Genomic DNA, 23,945 nt, shown 5'->3' on the forward strand with positions numbered 1-23,945 from the left:
GATCCTTTATATTGGGCAGACAGACCAGTTCCCTACCTCCTCCCGCTGCCACCTGCCTCCTCCATTTTTGGGGCAATGCTGTAATCAATTGGTTGGAGTCTTGGATTGAGCAGACCTCCCCGTAAAATTCTGATAACTTCATGAAGGATGTAACTCTACCATTACAACTTACAATATAATTTAAGAACAAAATACCCTTTTCAAATATCTTTCCCATAAATACAGGTATTTTATTAATCAGCACATTTGAGTTCAGCCATATTATTTGTTGTAATATTTTTTTCTATCTTTTCTGGGGGATTAAATTGCAGCCAGCTCTGCAATGCTTGTTTGAAAAAGACAGATACTTTGAAAAAAGTATCATTTTCAATTAATCGAAATTCAAAAAATATTTTTGGGAAATATGTAACTTTCACACATGAACAATGTGTCCAATACAGGAAATGAAAGATACACATCTTGTTAATCTACCCATCATGTATCAAAAATGTTTACAGCGAAAATCACAACATATGATTGATTATGGTAGGTCATAGCCAAGTCAAAAAAACACAGCCATTTTTCCAGCCAAAGATAGGAGTCACAAAAAAGCAGAAATATAGATAAAATTAATCACTAACCTTTGATGATCTTCATCAGATGACACTCAAAGGACATCATGTTACACAATACATGTATGTTTTGTTCGATAATGTGCATATTTATATCCAAAAATCTCAGTTTACATTGGCGCGTTACTTGCAGTAATGTTTTGATTCCAAAACATCCGGTGATTTTGCAGAAATACTCTTAATAAACATTGATAAAAGATACAAGTGTTATTCACAGAATTAAAGATAGACTTATCCTTAATGCTGTGTCAGATTTGTTTTTAAACTGTTGAATCTATGGGGGCGCTATTTCATTATTGGATAAAAAAAACGTGCCCGTTTTAAGCGCAATATTTTGTCACGAAAAGATGCTCGACTATGCATATAATTGACAGCTTTGGAAAGAAAACAGTCTAACGTTTCCAAAACTGCAAATATATTATCTGTGAGTGCCACAGAACTCATGCTACAGGCGAAACCAAGATGACACTTCAAACAGGAAATGAGCAGAATTTCTGAAGCTCTGTTTTGCAATGTCTCCTTATATGGCTGTGAATGCAGCAGGAACGAGCCTGCGCTTTCTGTCGTTTCTTCAAGATGTCTGCAGCATTGTGACGTATTTGTAGGCATATCATTGGAAGATTGGCCATAAGAGACTACATTTTCCAGGCGTCCACCTGGTGTCCTTTGTCTAAATTGGTGCGTAATCTTCAATTGCGGGCATTTTCTCCTGGGATTAAGGACAGAAAGAAAGCACACTTCCACGAAGGATATATCATCAAAGAGATATGTGAAAAACACCTTGAGGATTGGCTCTAAACAACGTTTGCCATGTTTCAGTCGATATTATGGAGTTAATTTGGAAAAAAGTTTGGCGTATTGATGACTGGATTTTCGTTTTTTTTGGTAGCCAAACGTGACGCACCAAACGGAGCGATTTCTCCTAAACAAATAATCTTTCAGGAAAAACTGAACATTTGCTATCTAACAGAGTCTCCTCATTGAAAACATCTGAAGTTCTTCAAAGGTAAATTATTTTATTTGAATGCTTTTCTGGTTTTTATGAAAATGTTGCCTGCTAAATGCTAACGCTAATGCTAATGCTAAATGCTACGCTAGCTAGCTACTGTTACACAAATGATTGTTTTCCTATGGTTGAGAAGCATATTTTGAAAATCTGAGATGACAGTGTTGTTAACAAAAGGCTACGCTTGAGAGCTAGCATATTTACTTCATTTTATTTGCGATTTTCATGAATAGTTAAAACCTGTTAGAGATCATGGTTCCCAGCTGGGAACCTACCCTCCCACGTTCAGCTGGAACGGTGGCGCATGGAACGCAAAAATATTCTTAGAAATATTTAACCTCCACACATTAACAAGTCCAATAGCTCAAATGAAAGATAAACACCTTGTTCATCTAGCCAGCAAGTCAGATTTCTAAAATGTTTTACGGCGAAAACATAGCACATATATATGTCAAACCACCACCAGACACAGCTCATTTGAATAGCCAAAACATGCAATCAACAAACGCAGGATTAAAAAATAAATCATTCACTAACCTTTTGAAAATCTTCATCAGATGACAGTAATAGGACATGTTACACAGTACATTTTTTTTTCAATAATATGCCATTTATATCCATAAATGTCCATTTACATTGAATTCATGTTCATGTTCATGTTCAAAAATGTCCGCAGGAAATCTAGGTAGCGCGGCAAGATAACGTAAATAGACATCATAAACTTTGACTAAATATACATGTTCTACATATAGTTAGAAAGATACACTGCTTCTTAATGCAATCGCTTTGTTACATTTATTTTTAACGTTACAGAAATCGCACACTATTCAATATGCTGAGACGGCGCTCAGATATAAGCTACATTTCTCTGTAATGTTGGAGTCAACAGAAACACAGATTTCAGCATAAATATTCCCTTACCTTCGATGGTCTTCGTTCAGAATGTTCTGGAAGGGTTCATACTTACCCAATACATCGTTTGGTTTCAAGTCTTGCGTCTTTGTATTAGCTACTGCTAATAACATCAGCTGAAATGCACCCAAAATGTCCTCTGGTCCGGAAAAGTTGCGCATCAAAACTTCAAAATTACATATTATATGTCGACTAAACAGGTCAAACTAAGTGCAGAATCAAGCTTTATGATGTTTTAACTTCTTATGGAGGTGATCCCTACAGAGAGACCGCTCAGCGGAATTTTCAGAGCGCCACCTATAGTACTTTACTTAGTACTCGTTAAATCTCAAACTTTCATTAAAACACACATGCCAGGTACTGAATTAAAGCTACACTCGTTGTGAATCTAGCCACCAAGTCAGATTTGTAAAATGCTTTTCGGCGAAAGCATGAGAAGCTATTATCTGATAGCATGCACCCTCCAAAATACCAGCACGACACGTAAACAACAGATTTTGCGGTAGCCGGCGCTACCCAAAACGCAGAAATAAAATATAAAACATTCATTACCTTGGACGAGCTTCTTTGTTGGCACTCCTATATGTCCCATAAACATCACAATTGGGTCTTTTTCCCGATTAAATCCGTCATTGTATACCCAAAATGTCATTTGCTGAAGGCCAGTCTGATGCTGCAAAAAGTCCATTTACAAGACGCAACGTCACTTTTTAAAATTACAAAAGTCGCCTATAAACTTTTACAAATCACTTAAAACGACGTTTCTAAACCAACTTTAGGTATTAATAAACGTTAATGATGTATCAAATTGATCACGGGGCGATCTGTATTCGATAGCAGCAAGTCTGGAAAACATCGTCCATTTTTTTCCGTTTCACAACATCCTGTGGTGGGTCAGAGGAGGGGTCTATTTGTGTTGCAACCAGGGATAAATGACTCTGATATTTATAGCAATGGTGACATCGTGTGGAAGCTGTATGCGTTTACAAGGGGTTTGCATATATTTTCCCTCGTCTTAAACAATTGATTGAATGGCGGATGAATATTTTTGTTTTTGTTTTTGGTGAACGGTTTTACCAGGGATTTTTACTCCTAAACACGTTCTGTTATAGCCACAGACCCGATTTAACCAGTTTTAGAGACTTCAGAGTGTTTTCTATCCACACATACTTATCATATGCATATACTATATTCCTGGCATGAGTAGCAGGACGCTGAAATGTTGCGCGATTTTTAACAAAAAGCTGCGAGAATTCGCATCATCCATAACAGGTTTAAACACAAAACAAATTTCTATTCAACCGGTCATCGTTAGCTCTTCCCAGGAGTGCTGGAACAAAGGAATGGCCGGGACCAATTCGCGCCCCAACGCACAAGGTATTTCCTCGTGGCACACACTAATTTCACTCCCATAGGGCCAATTCTCGCGGGATTTGAACGATTAAAAGCTCTACTGAATGAGGACATCTAGTGGAAGACATAGAAAGTGTCAGGTTGGGAAGGGTGGGGGCGATGACGTCAAAGTTGCTCCAACTTTCATGACCACAAAAACTAGTTTGGAAGAATGCCTGCCCTGTGAGTTCTGCTATACTTACAGACATAATTCCAACGGTTTTAGAAGCTTTAGAGTGTTTTCTATCCAATAATAATTATTATATGCATATATTAGCAATTTTTGACAGATTTTTTTTCAGTTTACTATGGGTACCCAATTCCTCCAAAGGGGGCAGAAGTCAGCCCTATCTCTATGACGTTGCGTTATGCTAATGAGCTGCAGGGATAAATACACTCCTGGATACAGGTTTTTTTGGTAGCCAAACGTGATGTACAAAACGGAGCGATTTCTAATACACAAAGAATCTTTTTGGAAAAACGGAACATTTGCAATCTGAGAGTGTCCTCATTGAAAACATCTGAAGTTCTTCAAAGGTAAATTATTTTATTTGAAGGCTTTTCTTGTTTTTGTGAAAATGTTGCATGCTGAATGCTACGCTAAATGCTACGCTAAATGCTACGCTAAATGCTATGCTAGGTATCAATACTCTTACACAAATGCTTGTTTTGCTATGGTTGAAAAGCATATTTTGAAAATCTGAGATGACAGTGTTGTTAACAAAAGGCTAAGCTTGAGAGCTAGCATATTTATTTCATTTCATTTGCGATTTTCATGAATAGTTAACGTGAATAGTTAACGTTGCGTTATGGTAATGAGCTTAGGTCTATAAACAGGATCCCAAGCTGCGTGGTAAAAAGGAGGAATGGACATGGGAGAACATCCTAAACGACAAGGGATCCTGGACATGGGAGGAGATCCTGGCCGGTAGGGATCGCCTTCCATGGGAACAGGTGGAAGTATTGAGGAAGGCGGAGGCAGCGACGAAAGCAGAGTAGTATGAGGGAACACTGCTGGCAAGGAAGCCCAAGAGGCAGCCCCCAAAAATGTTATTTGGGGGGCACACGGGGAGTGTGGCTAGTCAGGTTGGAGACCTGCGCCAACTCCCCGTGCTTACCGTGGCGAGCATGTGACAGGTCAGGCCCCGTGCTATGGGGTGATGCGAACTGTGTCTTGGCTGAGCATTCACAGGCCGGTGTGCTCGGTGCCAGCGTCTTGCATTTGCCGGGTGGAAGTGGGCATCCAGCCAGAACAGGTTGTGCCAGCTCTGCGCTTGAGACCATCAGTGCGCCTGAACAGCCCGGTGTATCCAGTGCCTTGACCAAGGAAGAGGCCTCCTGTATGTCTCCCCAGCCTGGTAGCTATGACTATCAGACTATCTGGTAACCAGGTCTATAAGACTATATGGTAACCAGGTCTATCAGACTATATGGTAACCAGGTCTATAAGACTATATGGTAACGAGGTCTATCAGACTATATGGTAACCAGGTCTATAAGACTATATGGTAACCAGGTCTATAAGACTATATGGTAACCAGGTCTATCAGACTATATGGTAACCAGGTCTATAAGACTATATGGTAACCAGGTCTATAAGACTATATGGTAACCAGGTCTATAAGACTATATGGTAACCAGGTCTATCAGACTATATGGTAACCAGGTCTATCAGACTATATGGTAACCAGGTCTATAAGACTATATGGTAACCAGGTCTAACAGACTATATGGTAACCAGGTCTATCAGACTATATGGTAACCAGGTCTATAAGACTATGGTAACCAGGTCTATAAGATTATATGGTAACCAGGTCTAACAGACTATATGGTAACCAGGTCTATAAGACTATATGGTAACCAGGTCTATCAGACTATATGGTAACCAGGTCTAACAGACTATATGGTAACCAGGTCTATAAGACTATATGGTAACCAGGTCTATAAGACTATATGGTAACCAGGTCTAACAGACTATATGGTAACCAGGTCTATCAGACTATATGGTAACCAGGTCTATCAGACTATATGGTAACCAGGTCTATAAGACTATATGGTAACCAGGTCTATCAGACTATATGGTAACCAGGTCTAACAGACTATATGGTAACCAGGTCTATCAGACTATGGTAACCAGGTCTATAAGATTATATGGTAACCAGGTCTATCAGACTATATGGTAACCAGGTCTATCAGACTATATGGTAACCAGGTCTATCAGACTATATGGTAACCAGGTCTATAAGACTATATGGTAACCAGGTCTATCAGACTATGTGGTAACCAGGTCTATCAGACTATATGGTAACCAGGTCTATCAGACTATATGGTAACCAGGTCTATCAGACTATATGGTAACCAGGTCTATAAGACTATATGGTAACCAGGTCTATAAGACTATATGGTAACCAGGTCTATCAGACTATATGGTAACCAGGTCTATCAGACTATATGGTAACCAGGTCTATCAGACTATATGGTAACCAGGTCTATAAGACTATGGTAACCAGGTCTATAAGATTATATGGTAACCAGGTCTAACAGACTATATGGTAACCAGGTCTATAAGACTATATGGTAACCAGGTCTATCAGACTATATGGTAACCAGGTCTATAAGACTATATGGTAACCTGGTCTATCAGACTATATGGTAACCAGGTCTATCAGACTATATGGTAACCAGGTCTAACAGACTATATGGTAACCAGGTCTATCAGACTATGGTAACCAGGTCTATAAGATTATATGGTAACCAGGTCTATCAGACTATAGGGTAACCAGGTCTATAAGACTATATGGTAACCAGGTCTATAAGACTATATAATAACCAGGTCTATCAGACTATATGGTAACCAGGTCTATCAGACTATATGGTAACCAGGTCTAAAAGACTATATGGTAACCAGGACTATCAGACTATATGGTAACCAGGTCTATCAGACTATATGGTAACCAGGTCTATCAGACTATATGGTAACCAGGTCTATAAGACTATATGGTAACCAGGTCTATCAGACTATATGGTAACCAGGTCTATAAGACTATATGGTAACCAGGTCTATCAGACTATATGGTAACCAGGTCTATCAGACTATATGGTAACCAGGTCTATACGACTATGGTAACCAGGTCTATAAGATTATATGGTAACCAGGTCTATAAGACTATATGGTAACCAGGTCTATCAGACTATATGGTAACCAGGTCTATAAGACTATATGGTAACCAGGTCTATCAGACTATATGGTAACCAGGTCTATCAGACTATATGGTAACCAGATCTATACGACTATGGTAACCAGGTCTATAAGATTATATGGTAACCAGGTCTAACAGACTATATGGTAACCAGGTCTATAAGACTATATGGTAACCAGGTCTATCAGACTATATGGTAACCAGGTCTATAAGACTATATGGTAACCAGGTCTATAAGACTATATGGTAACCAGGTCTAACAGACTATATGGTAACCAGGTCTATCAGACTATATGGTAACCAGGTCTATCAGACTATATGGTAACCAGGTCTATAAGACCATATGGTAACCAGGTCTATCAGACTATATGATAACCAGGTCTAACAGACTATATGGTAACCAGGTCTATCAGACTATGGTAACCAGGTCTATAAGATTATATGGTAACCAGGTCTATCAGACTATATGGTATGGTAACCAGGTCTATCAGACTATATGGTAACCAGGTCTATAAGACTATATGGTAACCAGGTCTATCAGACTATGTGGTAACCAGGTCTATCAGACTATATGGTATCAAGGTCTATCAGACTATATGGTAACCAGGTCTATCAGACTATATGGTAACCAGGTCTATAAGACTATATGGTCCCCAGGTCTATAAGACTATATGGTAACCAGGTCTATCAGACTATATGGTAACCAGGTCTATCAGACTATATGGTAACCAGGTCTATCAGACTATATGGTAACCAGGTCTATCAGACTATATGGTAACCAGGTCTATAAGACTATATGGTAACCAGGTCTATCAGACAATATGGTAACCAGGTCTATAAGACTATATGGTAACCAGGTCTATAAGACTATATGGTAACCAGGTCTATAAGACTATATGGTAACCAGGTCTATCAGAATATATGGTAACCAGGTCTAACAGACTATATGGTAACCAGGTCTATAAGACTATATGGTAACCAGGTCTATAAGACTATATGGTAACCAGGTCTATAAGACTATATGGTAACCAGGTCTATAAGACTATATGGTAACCAGGTCTATCAGACTATATGGTAACCAGGTCTAACAGACTATATGGTAACCAGGTCTAACAGACTATATGGTAACCAGGTCTATCAGACTATATGGTAATCAGGTCAATAAGACTATATGGTAACCAGGTCTATCAGACTATATGGTAACCAGGTCTATCAGACTATATGGTAATCAGGTCAATAAGACTATATGGTAACCAGGTCTATCAGACTATATGGTAACCAGGTCTATCAGACTATATGGTAACCAGGTCTATAAGACTATATGGTAACCAGGTCTAACAGACTATATGGTAACCAGGTCTATCAGACTATATGGTAACCAGGTCTATAAGACTATGGTAACCAGGTCTATAAGATTATATGGTAACCAGGTCTAACAGACTATATGGTAACCAGGTCTATAAGACTATATGGTAACCAGGTCTATCAGACTATATGGTAATCAGGTCAATAAGACTATATGGTAACCAGGTCTATCAGACTATATGGTAACCAGGTCTATCAGACTATATGGTAACCAGGTCTATCAGACTATATGGTAACCAGGTCTATAAGACTATATGGTAACCAGGTCTAACAGACTATATGGTAACCAGGTCTATCAGACTATATGGTAACCAGGTCTATAAGACTATGGTAACCAGGTCTATAAGATTATATGGTAACCAGGTCTAACAGACTGTATGGTAACCAGGTCTATAAGACTATATGGTAACCAGGTCTATCAGACTATATGGTAACCAGGTCTAACAGACTATATGGTAACCAGGTCTATAAGACTATATGGTAACCAGGTCTAACAGACTATATGGTAACCAGGTCTATCAGACTATATGGTAACCAGGTCTATCAGACTATATGGTAACCAGGTCTATAAGACTATATGGTAACCAGGTCTATCAGACTATATGGTAACCAGGTCTATCAGACTATGGTAACCAGGTCTATAAGATTATATGGTAACCAGGTCTATCAGACTATATGGTAACCAGGTATATCAGACTATATGGTAACCAGGTCTATAAGACTATATGGTAACCAGGTCTATAAGATTATATGGTAACCAGGTCTATCAGGCTATATGGTAACCAGGTCTATAAGACTATGGTAACCAGGTCTATAAGATTATATGGTAACCAGGTCTATCAGACTATATGGTAACCAGGTCTAACAGACTATATGGTAACCAGGTCTATCAGACTATATGGTAACCAGGTCTATCAGACTATATGGTAACCAGGTCTATCAGACTATATGGTAACCAGGTCTAACAGACTATATGGTAACCAGGTCTATAAGACTATGGTAACCAGGTCTATAAGACTATATGGTAACCAGGTCTATCAGACTATATGGTAACCAGGTCTATAAGACTATATGGTAACCAGGTCTATCAGACTATATGGTAACCAGGTCTATCAGACTATATGGTAACCAGGTCTAACAGACTATATGGTAACCAGGTCTATAAGACTATATGGTAACCAGGTCTATCAGACTATATGGTAACCAGGTCTATCAGACTATATGGTAACCAGGTCTATCAGACTATATGGTAACCAGGTCTATCAGACTATATGGTAACCAGGTCTAACAGACTATATGGTAACCAGGTCTATCAGACTATATGGTAACCAGGTCTATCAGACTATATGGTAACCAGGTCTATCAGACTATATGGTAACCAGGTCTATCAGACTATATGGTAACCAGGTCTAACAGACTATATGATAACCAGGTCTATCAGACTATATGGTAACCAGGTCTATAAGACTATATGGTAACCAGGTCTATCAGACTATATGGTAACCAGGTCTATAAGACTATATGGTAACCAGGTCTAACAGACTATATGGTAACCAGGTCTATCAGACTATATGGTAACCAGGTCTATCAGACTATATGGTAACCAGGTCTATCAGACTATATGGTAACCAGGTCTATCAGACTATATGGTAACCAGGTCTATAAGACTATATGGTAACCAGGTCTATCAGACTATATGGTAACCAGGTCTATCAGACTATATGGTAACCAGGTCTATCAGACTATATGGTAACCAGCACCAGGTGCTTCTACACCTGCATTGCTTGCTGTTTGGGGTTTTAGGCTGGGTTTCTGTACAGCACTTTGAGATATCAGCTGATGTACGAAGGGCTATATAAATACATTTGATTTGATTTATAAGACTATATGGTAACCAGGTCTATAAGACTATTGGTTTATTGCCTTAGCTACTAACAGTGTCATTTAATACCTGTAGTACTAGTGTAATAAGCATGTCTTAGCTTTGAATATCTTAGCTTTGAATAACCTTTATTTAACTAGGCAAGTCAGTCAATAACAAACAAATTTCACGGTCAATTGTTTGCCGCCCTATGGGACTTGCGATCACGGCCGGTTGTGATACAGCCCGGATCGAACCAGGGTCTGTAGTGACACCTCTAGCACCTCTAGCCACTCGGGAGCCAAATAGACCAGCCAACCAACCAACCCACATAATTCATAATTCATGAATTGCCTGGGACTTTCAGTCATTGCCTGGGACTAAACTAACTGGGGCATGTTCGCTGAACAGGACCCAACGTTTTGGGACGTTCTGATGTTATGAACAAACATGCCTCTCTGACATTAAGAATAGTAAATCAGGTCGGCTCTATATCTGGTAATTCTATCTGCAACATTAGACAACGTTTGGCGACTGAATGTTGCCTTGGTGTATATTCATCAGGAACCAACCGGAAACAAACCGGCCGAAACAGGGAGGGACTAACCTTAACTTGTCCAGTGAGAAACGCTCATTTTTGTTGCAAAACGTTTTGCTACGATCTGTAGGACTGAATACACCCCTTGAGAGCATGAGACAGCGTTCTTGCTGGTGATTACAACAACAAAACACCTTTCAGTTGTCAAACGATAGAAATTCCATGAATAGATGTGATTCCTTATTCTAAATGTCTGAGGCATGTTTGTCCTACATCGTGTATTTTGTATCTGAACGTTCCAAAACTATGCGTGCTGGGGCGGTTCAGCAATTTTTATACACGGAAGTCAAAGTGAAAGTACGATAGGTATATCGCTACACACGAGTGCAGCAGAAACAGATGTCAGGGACTCGAGGTAAGGCTTTTCTAACAATCGATCATAATAACTGTTAAATGAAGGTTAGGCCCTACTTGCTACATTTTAGCTGGTCCAGACTAGACTCCATAAAAGTTCAGAAAATTGAGAATCTGACGAATTGTCAAAATTAGTCAACATTAGGATCAGAAGTTCATGCTGTCTAGTAGATGTAGTTGTCTATAGGACGTATAATGTTATAAACTAGTTTGATTTGTTTCCTTATAAGCTATATAATATAATTTCAGGTTGTATTGTCACCCACTGATTCGCATTAGGATGAATCCTGCTAGTCTTAACTCAGGCGGCGGAGGGAGAGAGTCGAAAATCGATAATATAACTGCAATATAACTGTTCAATGGCCATTTCCATTAACGATTATTGAATAATATAATTTATAAAGACCTCATCTGTGCCCAGTGTAGCCCTGTATAGGACCAAGCGCATGGGCGTCCCAGGTGGCTACAATGTGGAGGCCGGAAAATAATCCGTCGTCAATAGGACCGGTTTGTGTGTGGATTTCTTCATAGAAACCGCCCGAACCGAATTTTTCTCCAACTGGCACCTATAATTTAGTGTGTTTTTCTCCAAACTGGCCCCGAAGGCTGTGGTAGACAGCGCGCAATACGCGTTTTCTCGTAGCCTACCACTGTCTACCACAGCCTTAGGGGCCGGTTTGGAGAAAAATTAGGTTCAGACGGTTTCTATAGGTCTACAGATACATGATAGAATCTGGAGTTACGGATCATCGATATTCAGTAACAGCATTTTCGGAAACAAGGTGCCTACCCGCCTACACAATTTTGCCAGTTATTTTCCAGGCTTCACATTGTTTACCACCAATAACGCCAATGCGCGCATGCGCAGCGTCCAATATATTGTTAACCATAAAAATAAGAATGAATAGAATAGATCGTCTCCATTCAAGTCAATGACGTCATAAAAGGGTGGACTGGCGGCCATTTTGAGTGTACCCATGGTTCAGAATGTAAAGGTTAAGACCAGAGGATTATAATATCCCATAACTCTTTGCTCTACTACTAATGGTCCTATTAATTAGCACATTTTCTAACCCTTCCGCATGGCATTATTACTTATCATTATTATTTTGTTATTACTTTGTTATTACTTTGTTATTATTACTTATCATTAATACTTATCATTATTACTTATCATTATTACTTATCATTATTACTTTGTTATTATTACTTATCATTATTACTTATCATTATTGCTTTGTTATTAATTTGTTATTATTACTTACCATTATTACTTACCATTATTACTTTGTTATTATTACTTTGTTATTACTTTGTTATTAATTTGTTATTATTACTTTGTTATTATAACTTATCATTATTACTTTGTTATTATTACTTTGTTATTATTACTTATCATTATTACTTTGTTATTATTACTTATCATTATTAATGTGTTATTATTACTTATCATTATTACTTACCATTATTACTTTGTTATTATTACGTTGTTATTATTACTTGTCATTATTACTTTGTTATTATTACTTTGTTATTATTACTTATCATTATTACTTTGTTATTATTACTTATCATTATTACTTTGTTATTATTACTTTGTTATTACTTTGTTATTATTACTTTGTTATTACTTTGTTATTATTACATTATTACTTTGTCTTAATTTTCCCATCTTCAACCAGCTAGCTATGTATGAATAAGATGTATCTTATATGCTAACGTTAGCTAGCAGTCTAGATGGTTGTCTTCAACCTGACCAGCTAGCTATGTCAGCTATGTATGAATAAAATGTATTTTATATGCTAACGTTAGCCAGCAGGCTAGATGGTTGTCTTAACCTTCACGTCTTCAATCCAGACCCATGACAGGAAGTAAAAGCAGCAACAGATACATTTACATGTTCATTGGGTTGGGGGCAGGGTAATGTAAACTCACCCCATTCTGTACAAATGTGCGTAACCACGACGTTCAAACGAGGCTACAAAGAAAATGAATGGGACTGTAGCGACTGTGTTGCCTTCAAAATAGGGGGTGTGAACTACGTTTCTATTCAAGCGTTGATCGACATGGTAACAGCTCTATAGTACTGGAGAAAAGTTGAGAAAACTGACCCTCCGTTACATCTTGACGTGCATAAAGCAACTATTTCTGTCTTACAATCTCTCTCCACCAGGTGGAGCACTACTCTCATCCTTTAAAAACAAGAAATGGACAGTGATGGGGTAAGGGGGGGATACCTAGTAATTTTTTTGCATCATTGCATGCGATCATCATTCTCAAAGCCGCTGTTTACTTCTAAGATCACTTTAGCACCTCCCGAAAAACCCGATTAAAATTCGACACAAACCTTCAAAGAGGTATGTAATGACACATTATCTAAACTCTTTATAGTGTTTTATTTACATTTTAGAGGCGATAAGGTGATACGTTTTAGGTACAGACTGTACTTGGGGTTTCAACTCAAGTTAAGAAAATTATATTGTCTCTAATTTATTTCATTTGTAAATTTCCAGTGAGACTCGCATGACGCTCTCCCGTTTGTTTGCTCGAGATCCCTGGACTGGGAACCAAACAGAAATAAGTGGGCTGAAATGTGTGTGTGGGGGGGGGGGGGGGGGGGGTGGCTAAGCTGAAATTGTCCACTGCTTGTGTTTTTTTTGCAAATACTGTTCATAATGCTGTCTAGTAGATTTTGTTGGCTTATAGGCCTATAGAAAATTATTTAATCTGTTTCCTAATATCCTGATTCCTAATATTCTGTTTCCTAATTTCCTGAAATCTGGATTCCTAGCATCCTGTTTCCTAATATAATTTCATAGGTGGTACTTTTCTAACTACAAATACTGTCATTACTGTAATTGAGTAACTTTTTCTGAGTATTATTTTACTTTACTCAGTACTTATTCCCTCCCTGGTGAGCGAGTGAGGGAGCTTGTGAGTGAAGAATAGTGGGAGTGAGGGAAAGAGTCTACATGGGTGATTGAGTGAATATCAGACAGTCCCATGGACAAGCAAGAAGTTAAAAATGTGTGAATGATTTAAATGGGTGAAATGGTTTTTTTTCTGGTGTCTGAATTGTTATTGAAGCAACTTTATTGCTTTTTTATTCATCAATACATTTTTATCGTTTATTTTTTAAATGTTCATTGTATATATACAAATCCTTAGTTTTTTTTTTACAGATGTTTCAACTCATCAAATAAATTAACCTAGTATCTACTAATTCCTCTCCTCAATGTATCTAAGGTGTAACAACATTCAAGGTATTTTTTTTTAAGTAACTAAATGATATTTACATTACTATTTCTAAATCAGCTACTTTTTATTTTCCTTGTAGTTTTTTGTACATAATAACAACTTTTATTTCATTAAAATGTCATATAAGTAACAGTACTTCTAGTTCAGTAAAATGTCATATATTCAGTATTTGGACAATGACACAATTTGCATAATTTTAAATCTGTACGCAAAGGAAACAATCAAGATGTGCTTTAAGTGTAGACTCATCTTTAATTTAAGGGTTTTGTCAAAAGTACTGTATAAACTGTGTAGGAATTACAACAATTTTAGGCCCCCAATTTTAGGGTCTCGAAAGTAATTGGACAAACTAACATAAATTGTGAGTTTTAATACTTGGTTGCAAATCCTTTGCAGTCAATGACTGCCTGAAGACTGTAACCCATTGTCACGCCCTGGCCTTAGTATTCTGTGTTTTCTGTATTATTTTGGTTAGGCCAGGGTGTGACATGGGGATTTATGTGGTTTGTTTTGTCTGGGGTTGTTTGTAGGTATGGGATTGTGGTTAGAGTAGTACTCTAGGTAAGTATATGGTTGCCTAGAGTGGTTCTCAATCGGAGGCAGGTGTTTATCGTTGTCTCTGATTGGGAACCATATTTAGGCAGCCATATTCTTTAGGTCTCTTGTGTGTGATTGTTCCTGTCTTTGTGTTTGTTGCACCAGAGAGGACTGTTTCAGTTTTGCATGTTTATTGTTTTGTATTATGTTCATGTTTGAGTTTTTTCTTTATTAAAGAACATGAACACCAACTACGCCGCATTTTGGTCCGATCCTTGCTATACCTCCTCCTCAGAGGAGGAGGAAGAAGAGAACCATTACACCCATAGACCAGATGGGTTTCTTCTCTCTGCCAGGCCTTTACTGCAGAGCTGTCTCGAGCTCCTTATTCTTGGTGCGTTTTGCCTTCAGCAAGTGAAATGGATGCTCAATTGGATTCAGGTCAGGTGATTGACTTGGCCATTGCAGAATATTCCACTTCTTTGCCTTAAAAAAGTATTTGCTTGCTTTCTTAGTATTGCTTCGGGTCATTGTCCATCTGCGCTGTGAAGCGCCATCCAATGAGTTTTGAAGCATTTGGCTGAATCTGAGCAGATAATAACATTAGACCTAAACCCTTCAGAATTCATCCTGCTGCTTTTATCAGCGGTCACATCATCAATAAATACAAGGGAACCAGTTCCAATACATTCCCATAACACCACCTCCCCCATGCTTCACAGTTGAGGTGGTATGCTTCGGATAATGAGCAGTTCCTTCCATTCTCCATACTCTTCCCATAATTTTGGTACAAGTTGATCTTTGTCTCATCTTGTTCTAGAACTGTATAGAACTGTTTTTTTGGCAAAACTCTAATCTGGTCTTCCTGTTTTTGAGGCTTACCAATGGTTTACATCTTGTGGTAAACCATCTGCATTTACTCTGGCAAAGTCTTCTCTTGATTGTTGACTTTGACACAGATATGCCTACCCCCTATAGGGTGTTCTTGATCTGGCCTACTGTTATGGAGGGTTTTTCTTCACCAGGGAAATCATTCAATCTGTCATCCACCACAGTTGTTTTCCGTGGTCTTCTGGTGTTCCTGATGTTCCTAAACTCACCAGTGCGTTCTTTATTTTTAGGAATGTACCAAATAGTTGATTTTGCCACACCTAATGTTTTTGTTATTTCTGTCATCCATCTTTGACCCAAATCAGAACCCCAAATATACTCTTGTTTTACATCCATCCATTTACTCCATGTTAAGATGGCGCCGGAGAAGAAGCCTGATGTTTTACATGTTCCCAACCGATTCAGTTTTTTTGTTTGTTTCTTTGCTTTGTTTTGTAACTTATTTTTTAAACTTATTTTGTGCATAATGTTGCCGCTACCGTCTCTTATGACTGATAATAACTTCTGTACATCAGGACTGCATTTACTCACCATGCACTGACAGAATCGTGATGAGCCCGACATGAACAATATACTGCTTTCTCGGGAACAGATCCCTGTGATTTGCGTGAAGAGAAGCGGAGAAAAAGGGGCCAGAGGTCAGTCTGCCTTCTGAGAATTCGTAGGCGATCGAATAAACCCCTACTTCCTTTCATTCTGCTAGCAAACATGCAATCTTTAGAGAATAAAATCGATGACCTATGCAGAAGATTAAAATACCAAAACTGTAAGATCTTTTGCTTCATGGCTGAACGACGACACTATCAACATACAGCTGGCTGTATTTTTGTAAATAACAGCTGGTGCACGATAACTAAGAAAGTCTTGAGCTATTGCTCGCCTGAGGTAGCGTATCTCATGATAAACTGTAGACTACCTACCTAGAGAGTTTTCATCTGTATTTTTCATAGCTGTCTACATACCACCACAGTCAGAGGCTGGCACTAAGACAGCATTGAATGAGCTGTATTCCGACATAAGCAAACAGGAAAACTCTCACCCAGAGGTGGCGCTTCTAGTAGCCGGGGACTTTAATGCAGGGAAACTTAAATCTGTTTTACCAAAATTCTATCAGCATGTTAAATTTACAACCAGAGGGAAAAAAACTCTGGACCACCTTTACTCCACACACAGAGACGCGTACAAAGCTCTCCCTCACCCTCCATTTGGCAAATCTGACCATATAATTCTATCCTCCTGATTCCTGCTTACAAGCAAAAACTAAAGCAGGAAGCATCAGTGACTAGATCAATGAAAAAGTGGTCAGATGAAGCAGATGCTAAGCTACAGGACTGTTTTGTACAGACTGGAATATGTTCCGGGATTCCGCCGATGGCATTGAGGCGTTCACCACATCAGTCACTGGCTTCATCAATAAGTGCATTGATGTCGTCTCCGCAGTGACCGTACGTACATACACCAACCAGAAGCCATGGATTACAGGCAACATCCGCACTGAGCTAAAGGCTAGAGCTGCCGCTATCAAGGAGCGGGACTCTACCCGGAAGCCTACAAGAAATCCTGCTATACCCTTCGATGAACCATCAAACCGGCAAAGCGTCAATACAGGACTAAGATCGAATCGTACTACACCGGCTCTGACGCTCGTTGGATGTGGCAGGTCTTGCAAACCATTACAGACTACAAAGGGAAGCACAACCAAGAGCTGTCCAGTGACACAAGCCTACCAGATGAGCTAAACTACTTCTATGCTCGCTTCAAGGTAAATAACACTGAAACATGCATGAGAGCACCAGCTGTTCTTTAAGACTGATCACGCTCTCTGCAGCCGATGTGAATAAGACCTTTAAACAGGTCAATATTCACAAGGCCGCAGGGCCAGATGGATTACCAGGACGTGTACTGCGAGCATACGCTGACCAACTGGCAAGTGTCTTCACTGACATTTTGCAACCTCTCCCTGATCGAGTCTCTAATACCCACATGTTTCAAGCAGACCACCATTAATGTGAAGGTAACCTGCCTAAATGACTACCGACCCACTCACATCTGTAGCCATGAAATGCTTTGAAAGGCTAGTCGTGGCTCACATCAACACCATTATCCCAGAAACTCTAGACCCCACCCTAATTTGCATACTGCCCCAACAGATACACAGATGATGCAGTCTCTATTTCACTCCACACTGCCCTTTCCCACCTGGATAAAAGGAACACCTACGTGAGAATGCTATTCATTGCCTACAGCTCAGCGTTCAACACCATTGTGCCCTCAGAGCTCATCAATAAGCTAAGGACCCTAGGACTAAACACCTCCCTCTGCAACTGGATCTTGGACTTCCTGACAGGCCGCCCCCATGTGGTAAGGGTAGGTAACAACACATCCGGCACGCTGATCCTTAACATGGGGGCCCCTCAGGGGTGCGTGCTCAGTCCTGTCCTGTACTCCCTGTTCACTCATGACTGCACAGCCAGGCACGACTCCAACATCATCATGAAGTTTGCCGATGACAAAACAGTGGTAGGCCTGATCACCGACAACAACGTGACACCCTTTAGGGAGGAGGTAAGAGACTTGGTCATGTCGTGCCAGGACAACAACCTCTGCCTCAACGTGATCAAGACAAAGGAGATGATTGTGGACTACAGGAAAAAGAGGACAGAGCACACCCCCATTCTCATTGACGGGGCTGCAGTGAAGCAGGTTGAGAGCTTCAAGTTCTTTGGTGTCCACATTATCAACAAGCTAACATGGTCCAAGCACACCAAGACAGTTGTGAAGAGGGCACGACAAAGCCTATTCCCCCCCAGGAGACTGAAAAGTTTTGGCATGGGTCCTCAGATCCTCAAAAGGTTCTACAGCTGCACCATCGAGAGCATCCTGACTGGTTGCATCACTGCCTGGTATAAGCAACTGCTCTGCCTCCAACGGCAAGGCACTACAGAGGGTAGTGCGAACGGCCCAGTACATCACTGGGGCCAAGCTTCCTGCCATCCAGGACCTCAATACCAGGTGGAGTCAGAGGAAGTTCCTAAAAATTGTCAAAGACTCCAGCCACCCTAATCATAGACTGTTCTCTCTGCTACCGCACGGCAAGCGGTACCAGAGTGCCAAGTCTAGGTCCAAGAAGCTTCTAGCCCCAAGCCATAAGACTTCTGAACATCTAATCGATTTAATAACTCTACCTACATGTACATACAGTGCCTTGCGAAAGTATTCGGCCCCCTTGAACTTTGCGACCTTTTGCCACATTTAAGGCTTCAAACATAAAGATATAAAACTGTATTTTTTTGTGAAGAATCAACAACAAGTGGGACACAATCATGAAGTGTAACGACATTTATTGGATATTTCAAACTTTTTTAACAAATCAAAAACTGAAAAATTGGGCGTGCAAAAGTCTTAGGCAAAATCAACTTCACCAAGCTGCTGGAAATCGAACGCGCCCACAGAACATCAGCGCCGAAACCCCGGCCAGATGAGCCCCTATGAGCCGTCCTGATCAGGTTCCTCCGTTTCCAAGACAGAGAGAAGATACTGCAACTCGCAAGAGCCATCGATGGAAAGAGGGTCAGCCTTTTCCCAGATATGAGCGCGGATCTCGCCAGACGTCGCAGGCAGTTCAGACCTGCCGCCAAAGCACTGAAGGAGAAGAACATCACCGGCTACCTCATCCACCCTGCGCGGATGAAAGTTCAGTACAAAGGCCGAAGCCATCTCTTCAACACACCGGGAGAAATGCACATTTTTCTCAAAGAACTGAGCAACGTCTCCCCTCTCTGGGGGATAAAGTGCAGTTCGTTTGTTTTCTCTTACCAGCAGTTCAATCCGGATATCTCCTGGTCACTATAATTGATTTGTACATTTTCAACTAACCGTATCTTCAAAACTCTGAGTTTTTATCAACCTCCAGACAACATTCATAACCACATAAACTTAACATTAAAAAACGCTCCCAAAGCCAGACTATAGCTGCCAACTAAAAACCCCGAAACAATTTGTCTTGGCCGTCGCGCCAGGCAGCATAGCACTCGTCAAACTAAGCCCTCTGCATCTGTCTATGCAGAAACAGGTTGTAGAGGGGCAGGAAAATGAGCGGCCTGTAAAACAGGGCCTTGCATTAAACGGCACCCTATTCCCTATATAGTGCACTACTCTTAACAAGAACTCTATGGGGCTCTGGTTAAAAGTAGTGCACCACATAGGGAATAGGTAACCGTATCTTCCCGTATCTTCCCGGGGTGAGTTCTATTACATTTACAGGAGAGTATATTTTGGTTTACTGGGCGAAGCAATAAGTTCATCAACGTTTGTTTTCAATTTAGGTTTTTGGTTTAGTAAGAGAGGAAAAGCGAGCAGCAACGTATCTCTACAAGTTCATGTTTGATTGTTGTTTTAGTTTGGTTTTGATTATTTTTCTTCCTTTTTTCCATGTTTATTGTTTCCTTCCTAAAGAGACACACAGGTCACTTTTGCGCTCAAAACCAAAGTTGTAACATTTCCTAATTATCTGCATATGATAGATTTCTATTCAGTTACATATTTGAAACCCAACCTATGCTTAATCCACTAAAATATGTCACATTCAACGTAAAAGGTCTTAACAGCCCGATTAAAAGGAAAAGAGTCTATACATACCTTAAGAAATTAAAGGCCGACATTGTGTTTTTACAAGAAACACATCTTACAGCCAGTGAACACAAGAAATTGAAGAGGGAATGGGTAGGACAAGTTTTTGCATCCTCTTTTAACTCCAAAGCAAGAGGAACTGCAATTTTGATAAGTAGACACATCCCCTTCTGCACCACCAGGATGGCTACTGGTTGGAGGAGATTTAAATTTTTGCTTAGATACAGTTCTTGATAGGTCTTCTGATAAACCCTCTTTTCTTACCAAAGCCGGCAAGCTCACCATGTCATTCATGAAAGATCTCAATTTACTAGACATCTGGAGACAGTTGCACCCACAGGATAGGGACTACTCTTTTTTATTCACACCCACACAAGACACACACACGCATAGATAACTTTTTACTTTCGACACAACTGTTTCATAGAGTGTTAGATGTCGAGTATCTCCCCAGATTGCTTAGTGACCATTCTCCTCTGGTATTATCAATCTCCATTCCTACCAAGGTAAATGGAGCATATAGATGGAGACTAAATTCTACACTCCTAAAGCAACCTGAATTTTGTGCATTCATCAAAGAGCAGATGAATATTTTTTACTTTGACAAACAAACCCTCTGCTCCTGACAGCTTCATTCTTTGGGACACATTGAAGGCCTATCTGAGGGGATTATTTCCTATACTAAAGGGCTGAAGAAAAAACACAGTGTGGAACTGATTGTCCTTGAATCTGAAATCTCTGAGAAAACCTACCAAAGAGGCCCGGCTAAAGATCTATACAGGCTTTTGGTAAATAAAAAACTTAAATATAATATTCTGAACACATATCAAGCTGAGAGGGCCATCACTAAATCAAAACAGCGTTATTACGAGCTTGGAGAGAAAGCTCACAAAGTATTGGCATGGCAACTGAAAGCAGAGGAAAGTAAGAGGACAATTAATGCCATAGAAACTCTTACTAATGAGATATCTTTCGACCCTACTGAAATTAATAATACTTTTAAGAAATACTATGAAGACCTCTACACTTCCCAATCAAGCGATGATCTATCAGAGATCGACTCCTTTCTCTCCTCCCTCAACCTCCCATGCCTGTCAGGGGAAGACAGCTAGCGCCTGAGTGAACACTTCTCAGTTCCTGAATTGTTGGAGGCCATTAAATCCTTACCTTCTAATAAATCTCCTGGGGAGGATGGCTTCTCTCCAGAGTTCTATAAATAATTTAGGGAGCTGTTGGTCCCCTACCTTATGGAGGTACTTAAAAAAGCCAGAGAAGACAACTGCTTTCCAGAGTCCTTCTCTCAAGCAGTGATTACTGTAATCCACAAGAAAGGGAAAAACCCGCTAAAGTGCGCCTCCTATAGACCAATCTCTCTCCTTAACACAGATTGTAAACTGGTCACCAAGATGCTATCTAAGAGACTGGAGTCATGTCTTCCCCTGTTGGTCAACCCAGATCAGACTGGCTTCATAATTAATAGATTGTCCTCCAATAATCTCAGAAGGTTCATTGATATAATTCACCTTGCTAACAAAAACAAAATACCTAGTGTTGCAGTCTCCCTCGACGCTGAAAAGGCCTTTGATAGGGTTGAATGGCCATACCTCTTTCGCGTCTTGGAAAAGTTCGGTTTAGGTACCGTGTTTGTAAATTTGATAAAATCACAATGGTGGATGGTAATCTGAACAACCTCTATAAACTCAATCTGGCCAATTTGTTGGTTGACCTTTGTAAATGGATGGACTTACCTCTCACTCTACTGGGTAGAATTAATGTAATTAAAATGAATGTCCTGCCCAGGTTTCTATATCTGTTTCAATCTCTCCCTATCCCTGTTCCCACAGCATTTTTTTCCTCTCTCGACCAGACGGTTTATCTGGCACGGCAAAACCCCTAGGGTTGGCCTGGATAAACTGACCCTTGATTACAGTCAAGGGGGCTTAAACCTCCTCAATTTTAGAATGTACTACTGGGCTGCACATTCTAGGTTTCTGGCTCAGAGGTTTGACAATGGTCCCTCTCCCTCATGGTTGAACATTGAAAAGCTTGAGGTAAATGATGACACTGGGGCAGATTTGTTTTACAAATGGGACAGAAAATCTATAAAAACCATCACAGACAACCCTTTAATCATACATTCTGTCCTGGCATGGTGCAAACTGCATGAGCTGTTCTGACGAGGGGGATTCCTTTCCCCTAAAACCCCTTTATGGAACAATAGATTGATCCCTATGTTTTTCCAGAATAGTAACTTTAGACCATGGTCTGATAAGGGGATCACTCTTCTGGAACATTGTTAAGAGGAGGGAGTTCTTATGTCTTTTGATCAGCTGAAACAGAAATACCACTTGCCTAACAGGGACTTCTTTAGCTACCTACAACTACGAAACTTTATTAGGGTGACTCTCAAGGGACAATGGAACCTACCTAAGACGTCACCTATTGAACATCTCTGCCACGCAGACCAACCACTGTTCAGGACCATTTCCCGTGTATACGATGCTCTTATGGCAGGACTAACACTGCCTGGGCTAGATAAACCCCGACTTAGATGGGAAAAAGATCTGGGTATTGATCTTGATGAGGATCTATGGAGTGACCTATGCAGGGACGGTGTTACATCCACATTGAACTCCAGATATAGACTGATCCAGTTTAATTTCCTCCATCAGCTCTATATCACCCCATCTAGACTGCACAAGTTCAACCCATATATCTCCTCCCTACGTTTTAGATGTGGCTCAGATGAAGGAACATTCCCCCATTCCACTTGGCAGTGTTCAAAACTACACGGTTTCTGGCAGGGGGTATGCGATACCTTATCCTCAATTCACGGGGTTGCATCCCTTTAGACCCGGAGGTCTGTCTACTGGGTAACTTTACTAAACACCAATCTTAGGCAAAGCCATACTATAAAGCTAACAGAAATATTGCTAGCGATTGCCAAGAAATGTATTGCCTTGAAATGGAAATTGGATTCCTCCCTGCCAGTTGCAATGTGGCTATCGGAAATTAATAGTTGTATCCCTTTGGAGAAAATCACTTACTGCTTGAGGAATAAGTTAAAGACATTTTACAGAATTTGGCAACCTTTTATTGATTATTTGGAGAATCTCCCATTCATTGATTGAATCTATATATAATCCTCACAATGTTTCACACGTAACGTATAATATGTAGACTACGGCAGGTGATCCAATGTCTCATCATTTTTTTATATAATTTTTCTAATTGTATGTTTGTTTATATAATTATTATTATTTTTTTTTTTTACGCTCGTCTGTTATTGTCACTTTGTCCTATTGCTGTCTAATATCTTTTCACTTTTTCA

The 23,945-nt window shown here is 39.9% G+C and overlaps 1 protein-coding gene across 1 annotated transcript in view; it reads left to right on the forward strand.

The window, feature by feature from the left end:
- LOC110513232 overlaps window positions 1-23,945 on the forward strand; it is a 122,658-nt gene that overhangs the window by 67,757 nt on the left and 30,956 nt on the right. The gene's annotated exons all lie outside the window — the stretch shown is intronic.

Source organism: Oncorhynchus mykiss, chromosome 10 (assembly GCF_013265735.2).
Source record: "Oncorhynchus mykiss isolate Arlee chromosome 10, USDA_OmykA_1.1, whole genome shotgun sequence".
In the NCBI taxonomy this organism is placed as follows: Eukaryota; Metazoa; Chordata; class Actinopteri; order Salmoniformes; family Salmonidae; genus Oncorhynchus; species Oncorhynchus mykiss.